The sequence below is a fragment of the Mauremys reevesii genome, linkage group 6 (genome assembly GCF_016161935.1).
Source record: "Mauremys reevesii isolate NIE-2019 linkage group 6, ASM1616193v1, whole genome shotgun sequence".
NCBI classification, from domain to species: Eukaryota; Metazoa; Chordata; order Testudines; family Geoemydidae; genus Mauremys; species Mauremys reevesii.
The window spans coordinates 43,321,507-43,331,527 of record NC_052628.1 but is presented as its reverse complement, the minus strand read 5'-3'; the positions used below and the strand labels follow the sequence as shown (position 1 = coordinate 43,331,527).

At 39.9% G+C, this 10,021-nt stretch overlaps 1 long non-coding RNA gene across 1 annotated transcript; it reads right to left on the bottom strand.

The window, feature by feature from the left end:
- Nucleotides 1-3,497: 3,497 nt before the first annotated feature.
- On the bottom strand, nucleotides 3,498-6,885 carry LOC120408374. The gene is made up of 2 exons (XR_005600651.1): nucleotides 6,815-6,885; nucleotides 3,498-5,459 (listed from the first exon to the last, which is right to left on the bottom strand). It is a non-coding gene; the product is annotated as an uncharacterized LOC120408374 (long non-coding RNA).
- Between the last annotated feature and the right edge of the window lie 3,136 nt (nucleotides 6,886-10,021).

Genomic DNA, 10,021 nt, shown 5'->3' with positions numbered 1-10,021 from the left:
ATGTCACAATTATTTATGAAGTGAATGTTGTTTCTGAAAGGTGTTTTACTAATAGCACTTGAGACTGACATCATGTATGTAACAGTTATGGTATGGGCTGTAGCAGATCAACTTTGATATTGTCCCTTCATTTTGCCTTAACCCTCTCTTAGTGGTACCTTTCCTAATGCTGAGAAGATTTGGAAGGATGTCTGTGTGGTTAAGGATGGGAATCAGAAGATCTAACATACTCCCAGGCAGCTCCACTGCAGATTTTCTAGGCAACTCCTGCAGACCTTGGCCAACTTCTCTGTGCCTCCATTTCTTCATCTATTCTATACAATGGGGATAAAATACTTTCCTATCTCATAGTGATCCTGTGGTGCTAAAGTCACTAATATTTGTGAGATGCTCAGATACTTCAGTAATGAGTACCACAGAAAAACTTATATAATCATTAAATAAGATACCTCTTTAATGAGTCTGCCAACAAGGGTGACAATTAGTGCCAACAACATAGATACCTATCTTTTATGACTGGACCAGGACCATCAACCCATTTCAAATGGTCCACCAAGCAGCCAGGTGATGATGATAATTTGGGGCCTTTATCAGCCATAGACAAACATGAACTGATGAGCTAGAAAGGAAAAGTTCTATGTTCCATTACTGATTTCCTGAGCCATCCAGTCCTACTATAAAAATTCACTTTTAATAAAAGGTTATTTCTATCACCTGCTGTAGTATTGCTATCATTTTCTGGGAGAAAAATGATGAAATATTTAAATATTGCATTATAAAATTTAAAACCGCTTTTTTTCCCTAAGAGAAAGTTCTTTGAAAAGACATCCCTTCCATCATGTGTTAGTTCTCAACAAGAACTGGGCATTTTAATTTGACAATTCCATGTGCACTATAAGGAGGAGAAAAAAAGAACAAATATGTACTATTCTCTGCTAGGTTAAATTTCTTGTGGTCTGAAGGATCATGACCTTATTTACACTTAATAAACTGTAAGGTACAAACAGAAGTTATTGAAGTATATGGATATTGATTTCCAGTAATATGGTGACATTGAAACAAAAAATGTAATAAAATAAATAAAAATATAATATTACATTTATATAGCATCATCCCAAAAGGAATCCAAAGCACTTTGCTTTACAGACTGATATATCACAGGGATCACTTTATCTGCAACTGAAAGGAAGCAACTGTATTGTAGTTCATCATGTGTCTCTCAGAGAAATGTAGCATACAGCAAAACTATGTAGCAGTTTTGGACAAGACATGAACACCATTGTTGCTGCAGGGAAAATTAAAGTAGGCAAGATGTAATTATTCATCTTGAAGGTTTTCCAGGACACTAAAGCTAATACCTATGCTCATACAAAGAAGCCCCGGCAGTTCACAAGTGATCAGAACTTTGGCTTTATGTTTTATCCTAATGATAGGACTTCCACTAGTACTATGTCTCCTAACACAAGTCTGGGATGTTTGTTCAGTTCTTACCCAGAGGGGAGTTATTTCATCATCACCATTTAATGGAGGATGAAAGTTTGCAATTTTCAAAGTGGTCTAGGGGATTTAGACATCTTCCATTAAAGTTAGGTTGAAATTTTGAAATCACTCTACTTGTTTCTTGGCAGCATCCCTTCCAAGTCTTGATCCAGTTCAACCCGCCTTAGTTTGTGATAGCTGATGGGATCACATCATAAGATGGTATGACTGGTGAGACCTTTTAGGAAAAGAAAAAATATTAAAAAAAAAATACATGCCAATGTGCGGAAAACGTACCTGTTTCTAGAAGTGCAAATGTGGAATTCCCTTTATAAAAATGTACTACAGGGGGGAGGGATAGCTCAGTGGTTTGAGCATTGGCCTGCTAAACCCAGGGCTGTGAATTCAATCCTAAGTGGCCCCCTCAAGGAATCTGGGGCAAAATCAGTACTTGGTCCTGCTAGTGAAGGCAGGGGGCTGGACTCAATGACCCTTCAGGAGTCCCTTCCAGTTCTATGAGATTGGTATATCTCCAATTATTTAAAAATTATTTAAAGTATTCTACAATAAGAGTCCACCTGTGCATCTTATAACAATATTGCAGTATTTAGTGTAATTACTCAAGACCCACCTTTGCTGTAATGTTTACAGGAAATCCATCAACCAATGATGGTTAGGTTATGCATCAGAGACAGCTGATTTTATTTATTTAAATTAGACTGTAAGCGCTTTGGCACAGAAACTGTCTCTTATTATATATTTATACAGAACAATGAGCTCCAATCCTCATTGTGGTTTCTACTAGTAGGCACCATCAAAATACATAGAATAATAAATAACAATAATGTTGTTCTTTTTAAGTACTGTTTAAATAATAAGGTTTCTTAGTGTATATCTAGCCAGTGCAGAGGAGCTGAGCCACATTTTTGCAATTATAAATATTTCTAAGTAGAGAATGAAATCTATAGATATAAAATCTAATTTACTGCCCTGTTCTAAGTGATAAGATATAGTTAAAGCACAATGGTAATGAAGGAGTGAACGTCTGGGGTTTTTTTAGTTTAACTGAAAGAAGTTTGATTGTGAGAGAATAAAACTGTTCTCTTCAATATAATGATAGCAGTACTAAATCAAGTATCTAGTAAAGACATACCATTCTACACATTCTTCCATGTGTCTCCAGTAAAAATGGCTTCAGACAAGTTACAAAAAGGACACTATTCTTTAAGGGGCTGATCTTGCACTATTCAAGTCAATGGGAATTTTGCCATTGACTTGAATGGCAGTAAGGTAAAACATGGACAAAAACAGACAAATTTTCACAAATCTGATCCATAGCAAAACTGAATTGTTTCCACATGTATTCACAGCATTTCAGTGAAAATGGCTAAAAATTCTCAATTTGCCCAAGGGAAAAAAAAATGTTTTTAACCAAACTTGGTCAAGAGTTAAAAGTGTTTTGATTTGGTTGAGAATCCACGAAACATTATATTTTTTAAAGATGCTGGTGATGACAATGTTCACACACATCATTTCCCAAGTTTCTCACTCCCAAAACTGACGGGGCCTGGGTGCATTGTGAAGTTAGAAAACATAATGCCTGATAAGAGACATTGATTACCCAAGCCATGTGACAATTCCACAGTTAAATGAGTAGTCCCATTGAACTCATTGCCCGTACTCATGTGAGTAGTCCCATACAGGATTGGGCACTATTTTTTTTCTTCCTTTCTGTTGAGAGTCATGGGCAGCTGCAATACAAGGGATAGAACAAGATGGCAAGGCCCTGATTAACCCATCAGTCACATGTAGGTAACTTCCATTGTCTTCAGTACAATTGATGGAACAATCAGCCCCAGCAGTTGTTTGGTGCAGGAGACTGGTGGTGTCAGATTGAACAGGATTGAGGCATTTTCCCGGGGCAGTATAAGGACGATTGCACTGCTGCTCCCTGTGCTGTGCATTTTCTGTGCTTACACAAAGGACTTTAGCTTTCAGGGCTATCAGTCTGGCACCTGTCACAAACACTAAATTTATTCCCCAAAAGGGAAGGTATTAACAGTTATGTAATCATTTAGGTGACAGACCAAAAGTACAGTACAGGCAAGTATGACAGGAAGAGTTACTGAAAGAACATACAGCTAATCAATGCATATAAACAGATCTGCCATACTTATTCATAAATGTGTAAATGTTGTAAGTAATGAACACACAAAATATGAACACACTCATTTATCTACTTACAAAGAATCAATTGTTTTTATCATTTTCTCTATTCCAGCTCAAATTTCAGAGGATCATTTAGTCTTACCTCAGTGAAAATATAATAAACCTTCAATACATTCCTAAATCTTATAAATTACTGTACAGTTTTGCAGTTCCCTTTCTTTTCCTAGCAGAAAAGGACAACGTCAACATTGACTTCTCTCTTTTGTTCCTTATATCACAAGTCCATTTAGTTTCACAATGGAGTTACATGTTGCATATAAGATTACTTCCTTTGATCCTTTTTAAATGTATTACCTCTAATTTGATTTGCCATCCCTTGTATTACGGAATGAAAATTTTTCTATATGGTACAAATATTAAGCTTAATACTGCTCCCATTTAAATAAAGGGCAGGGTAGGATCAGGCCCACCTACAGAGAAGTGTTTGATAGTCACATTTAATCTAATCTCTTTTGCCTATGATGTGTAGGCCTACTGCCACCGGAAATGCATAAAAACTCACAATAAAAGATGCAAAGAATATTGTGTTAACCTGTTTTAGGAGAACTTTGAAAGATGCTCCCAGATATCACCAGGAAGAGAAAGAATTGTAAGACATGCAAAAGGAATCTTGAATAGTAATTTAGTACGACATTTCCTAGATAAGAGATAACACTGGCAATAGAAAGTGTATTGAAACAAATTAAATTATAATGGCAGAACATCTATCTGTCTTCTTACATGATGCCAATTCTTATTGTATCTGAATACCTTACAAATTTATGTTTGTAAATACAAGAAGATCTCTATCTTTTTCTGTCTCTTTCTTCCATTCTGTAGGGACTTTTTTTGTTGTTGTTTTAAATATGAGATTCTGGTGGGATTACTGTGGCAAGGCTCTGTAAAATAAATAGATCTTGCATTTTGTTCTGAAAGCCCTGAGGTTCATGGAAGCCACAGTTGCAGACCAGTTGCTAAAACAGTCCTGTCTTCTGGATACATAGGTTTTTTCCTTGAGGATGCAAGTTCCATTGTTCCAGCAGAAAATAGCTATCAGTGGTGCTTGTGAGCAGAAGGATAGCCTTGTGCTTAAGATCTGGATGAGGACTCAAGAAACCTAGGCTCAATCCCCATTCTACCACACACTTCTTGAGTGACATGGCAAGTCACTTAATGTCTCTGTACCTCAGTTTGCTGTCTGCAGACTAGGGTTATAATTCTTCCTTTCTCCCGCTCATTGTTAGATTATGAGCTCTCCAGGACAGAGACTGTCTCATTATGTCTGTACACAGTGCCTAGTACAAAAGGAGGCCTAAATCTCAGTTGGAGCCTCTATATGCTTAGTGTAACACAAACAAACAATGATCACACAGGATGGAGCAGTAACTTGGGTTAGTCCCATGGAGAGCTTTAAAGAAGATTATAAACAGGAGGCTGGTCCTAGTCATTTTGCTGTCCAGGTGGAAAACATTTTTGACGGCATAACAATGTAGTGTCCCCTGAAAGGGGTTGCTCAGGGCAACTCCCCTGCTTGCCCAGCCCTGATGATAAAAACCTTGACTACAACGTGTTATTCAGTGGTGATCTAGGGAAAAGAGCACAGCAGCACCAGGATGATGTGATCTCAGTGGCCCCTGTTGCTGAGTAAGTGAGCTACTCTCTTCTGAACTAGTTGGAGCTTTTTTAAGGTTGGCAATTTCATTCCAAGGTAAAGTGTAACCCACACACCTCCTGTGTGTGGTGTTCTGTCCCATCTAGTGGCACCGAGACCACTGAAAGAGAGGGAGAGAGAGAGTTAATCAAGTCTGCTCTACAGCCTTAACTAAGAGACAGTTGGCTTTTAGCTCATGCTGTAGAGGCTCATGCACGAAGCTCCAGAGACCACAGGTTCAGTCCTGCCTGCTGACGACCAGGGTCTGTCGGTGTTACAAAAGCACCTGTAGCAAGCAGAAAAATGAGAACACCAAATACTCTTCAAATGTACCACAACATAGCACTGCAAACAGGACTGTCAGCTTATGAAGTTAAAAAAGCATCTAAATGCATGGGAGCAAAAGCTAGGCTTAATGCTAAAAAGACAATTTATGGTAGTAACTGGTCAAACGTTTTAAATCAGTGAAAGAAATTAAGGTTTATGTATTAACAAATCAATGAGTCTACTGCCATTACCTGGATCAAAGGTGATCACTCTAACCCCTATCTTGCAAGCTGTTCCATGCAGGCAGATATCTGCACCTTTCAGCATTCCCCTGACTGCGACGGGGCCGTATGCAGGTTCAGGGCTCTATCCATGCAGAGCAATTGGTTGGATTGAGGCCAAAATTAGTATCTCAAATATCATCATGCAGTGACAACCATGCACAAGCAGACACATGTGCGCACACATGCTCAAAGAAGGGTTGCCTCACACACCTCATCACAATTTAAAATTAAAGAGGCCTTTAAGGATTGACTGTAGTTAGCAGGGCTGATTTTAACTAAGGATGTAAACACTGTGTAGAGTGGCTGTTTCTGATTCTTCCTCCTCCCATTTGTCATGCCTCTTCTACTGCACTGAGGTGAGTGCCTGCATTGCAATCTTGGAGGAACTACAGTGGCAGAGCTAAGCTACTTTTCCTCTTGAAAAGTCACCTCTGCTTTGCTGCTCTTGTGCCCCTTCTCTACAGTGTACCACCAACAGGAGCATCTACCCTTTGCTTTGGTCAGTTTGATGAAGACCCTTCCAACACCTTAGCAGTGTTGGTAGTGTGACAAAGTACTGTCCTTGACTCCATGGGTCCTGCATTTCCTGGCAGATTTTGCTAGCCTCAGAGGCTCACTGTGACCTCCACGTAGCCCTTCTCTCTCTAGAGGCAACGGTCACAGCTTACTGAGCCATTTTCATCATAAACCAACAAGGGAGGTGAGGAGATGCAATCCTCCCTCACAAAGTCTTTGTTGTCTCCCATTCTCAGTGATTAATCATGGAGGGGACAGGGGAGCCCAGGCCCACCCTCTACTCCAGGCTCCAGCCCAGGGACCCTAAAATTAGCAGCTATAGTAGCTGACTTTTTGGAAATAGGATGTGTACAATTACCTGGGCCACTTCCCCACAGCAGCCCCCACTTAATATCTCCTTCACCCTTACCTCAGGACCTCCTTCCATGCACCTCATATGGCTTTGTACTTCTTCATTCCTCCAACAGCATGACTCCTTCCTATAGCTCCTGACACCTACACCTCACTGACTAGCTGGGAGGCTTTTAACTAGTTCAAGGCAGCCTCTGATTGGCTTCAGGTGTCCCAATCAATCTAGCTATCTCCACTGCCTTCTAGAAGGATCTTAAGTGGCCCCAGGTATCTTGATTAACCTGGAGCAATTGCCATTTGGTTACCATGGTACCAGGGATTTGTTTAGCCTGGAGCTAACATACATGTTCCTCACTACTTTACTGTAGCCATCTGGCCTTGCCCATCACAGTAGTTAACATTGGTGTGCAGTACAAATATATGTTTTATCACACTTAGGTTTTAAGGTTCTTTGAGGAAGAAGAGCCAATGGCTTGAAAGACATTTCTTTTAAAATCGATCTTCCAACTCCCATAACAGACTATAAAAAAAAGACTTCCTCAGCTAATGGGATCTTATCGCCCTGTGGATGGATGTGTTATTTGTTATAGATAGTTAACAGGGTCCAACCCTAAGAAATTAACAATTTATTTTAATTAGTTCGTTATCTGCGTATAGAGTGCCAATTGCCATGACATCTGGACACACTGCAGTCAATTTAAAATCAACAATTATAAATCATCCAAGTAGGTAACTCAGTAAAATTATATACAAACCATGCCTCATTGTGATGGCAATTTATTAAAAGCCAGTGTAAACAGGTGAGCCCATTGATTTTGGTTTAATGTAGGTTAATTGAGCTGAAAAGTTTGCTTTCTTAGAGAGAGAGGTGTGGCTTTTTTCTTAAGGTCTATCTTGGCCTCCCAAATTGTCTTTTCAAGGAAACTGTGAGGAATTTAGGATTTGTCAAAGTGGTGTGACTGTTCAACATTCAATCCATTTATACTACACCATCAGATGAAAGGCTAGAGAATATAGTGGGGCCCTTAGCTTATCATGATTTCACAGCTGTAACAAACACCATGGAATTCAGGGTTGTCTGCAGGAATTAGTTAAAAAGTGACAGTAACACTGAACTGCTTCTTTTCCCTCTCCTCTTCCCCTTCTCTTGGAATTGCTGGTTAATACTCATGACATGTTAATGTGCATTCAGAAGGGACTTCGAAGGGGATAAGTTGGGGGAGTGGAGGGAGGAGAAAGGAAGATTAAAGAGGAGGGTAGGTAAAGCAACAGATTGTGAGCAAGAGAGGGAGAGAAATGGAAGTTAAAGGAAAGAGGTATAAACAGAGACAGGAAGAGAAACAATAGGAGGATGGAGGACAAGGAACAGGTGGAGGAGGAAAGGGAAAGAGACAATTTGGGAGAGGGAAAAGGTTGCATATGAACAGCAGCCTTGTTCAGGTAGGAAACTTGAGGGAAGGTGCCAGTTCATTTGCAACCAAAGATGTTTTATCCTCAGAACATGCAACTTTCCCTCAACTAGTTATTTTCATGTCCTATTTCTGATGATTCATAGATGTGGTTGTTTAATTATTTACTTTACATGAGAGTAATGGCTGATTCTGACAAGGGGATAGCGTACCTTTCTCTTTTACTGTTAAAAGTGCTTGGCACAGGGTGTAGCCCTCCCTCACCAGCAGTGGGAGGAGCTCACAGAACTAGCAAAGACCCCTCCTTCTCTTTCCAGGGTGTAAACAGGTAAAGATCAAACTTTTTGCCTTTCTGGTGAAAGAACCAAATCCAGATGAAGGTTCTGTCCTATCTAGGTTGTAAGCTAGGCTGTACAGTCTGCTCTAAGGATGATTTTAGGCTTTCTCCAATCAATGTGCCCCTCCTTTATTACATGCCCTTTTATACGTGTCATTTGGACTATTCAGTTTAACAAGCCCCAAGTGTATTTGCTCTCCAGCTCTTTTCCCCTGCTGGTCGTGTTTCCAAACTTCTGCAGACCAGGCAGGGAATTCTGGGCCTATCTAGGCAATGCTCAGTCACACAAGGTAAAAAGCAGCAGTCCGACAAGGGTCAAAGGCTTTCTGAGCAGCACCCTATCAGCGTTCATTGAGATACACCCTATTGTAACATGTTTCTTCATGCTATCATTCTCTATCCTGTATTTCTATTTAATAGACATTTCTGATATGTCCACCACCATAGCATCAAACACCAGGTAGTATTTGTTACCTTGCTGCTGACTGTCTCCTTGTGGCCATTACTTGTTGGTGCTATTTGTTATGTGTCTCCCTACCCTCTCCAATACACACAGTCCTTATCCTGAAGACATGCCTCTGAGAGGAGTGTAAGAGATTGAAGTCACATCTTCCATTTTTGCAATGTCCCTATGAGAGAAGAATGGATTTCCTTGCAGGTTTCTGCTAAGCAAAGTTCTTATTGTTATACACGCAAACTGGCATCTGATTAAATACATGTTTACTTGTTGCAATATTCAAAAACAATAAAAGTGAAGGAAAGAATAAATAAATAAAGAAGTTTAAAACCAAAATAAACCAGAAAATGAGAAATGCCGCTGAAAATTAACTGTTAAATTTGTCTACAAATTGCTTGTTGTTTTCTTTACCTGGTTTTCCCAGAGTGATTTATATTGGAGCTGTTTTATGCATTGACATCCTGTCTAAACAAACATTCCAAGTTATTCTTCTATTAACCAAGTAGGTGGACTGGGTTAGGTAGTGAGTATTTAGAGGATTAGAAATGAAACAACAAATTTGATTATTTTCTACTTTTTTCCCCCCTCTCTCCATTTAGGATAATTTTTAAGTGACTTTAGTGCTCACAAAAGAGGCCAAATTGACCGTCCTGGAGGGTGAAGTTATGTATCCACAGCTCAGGGAAAGGACAGGCAGTGGCAATGTAAGCTCCCAAACTCATATTGCCTCAGGCCATGTGCTTGCATTCTGACCTGGATGGGCAACACATAGGGGTGAGAAGCTAGTCTGTCGCCATGCCCATTCCACTCTTGGCCTCTTTGCTGAAACTGCCAACACGAATGCCAATTTTAGTTGTGATTAGGCTACCTGTCTGAAAGGAACTGGACTGAAATCACCAACTCAGTGCACATAGGTCCCTGAACAGCTGTCAACTAGAAACAACTTTCCCTAGCTGCTGACCTAGGCCAGCTTCAAATTGCTGATCTAGAAATTAAGGAGTCTGAGCCACACAGACCCACTCAAAACAACAGACTGACAACTCTGAGGCACAGCTTAATTGG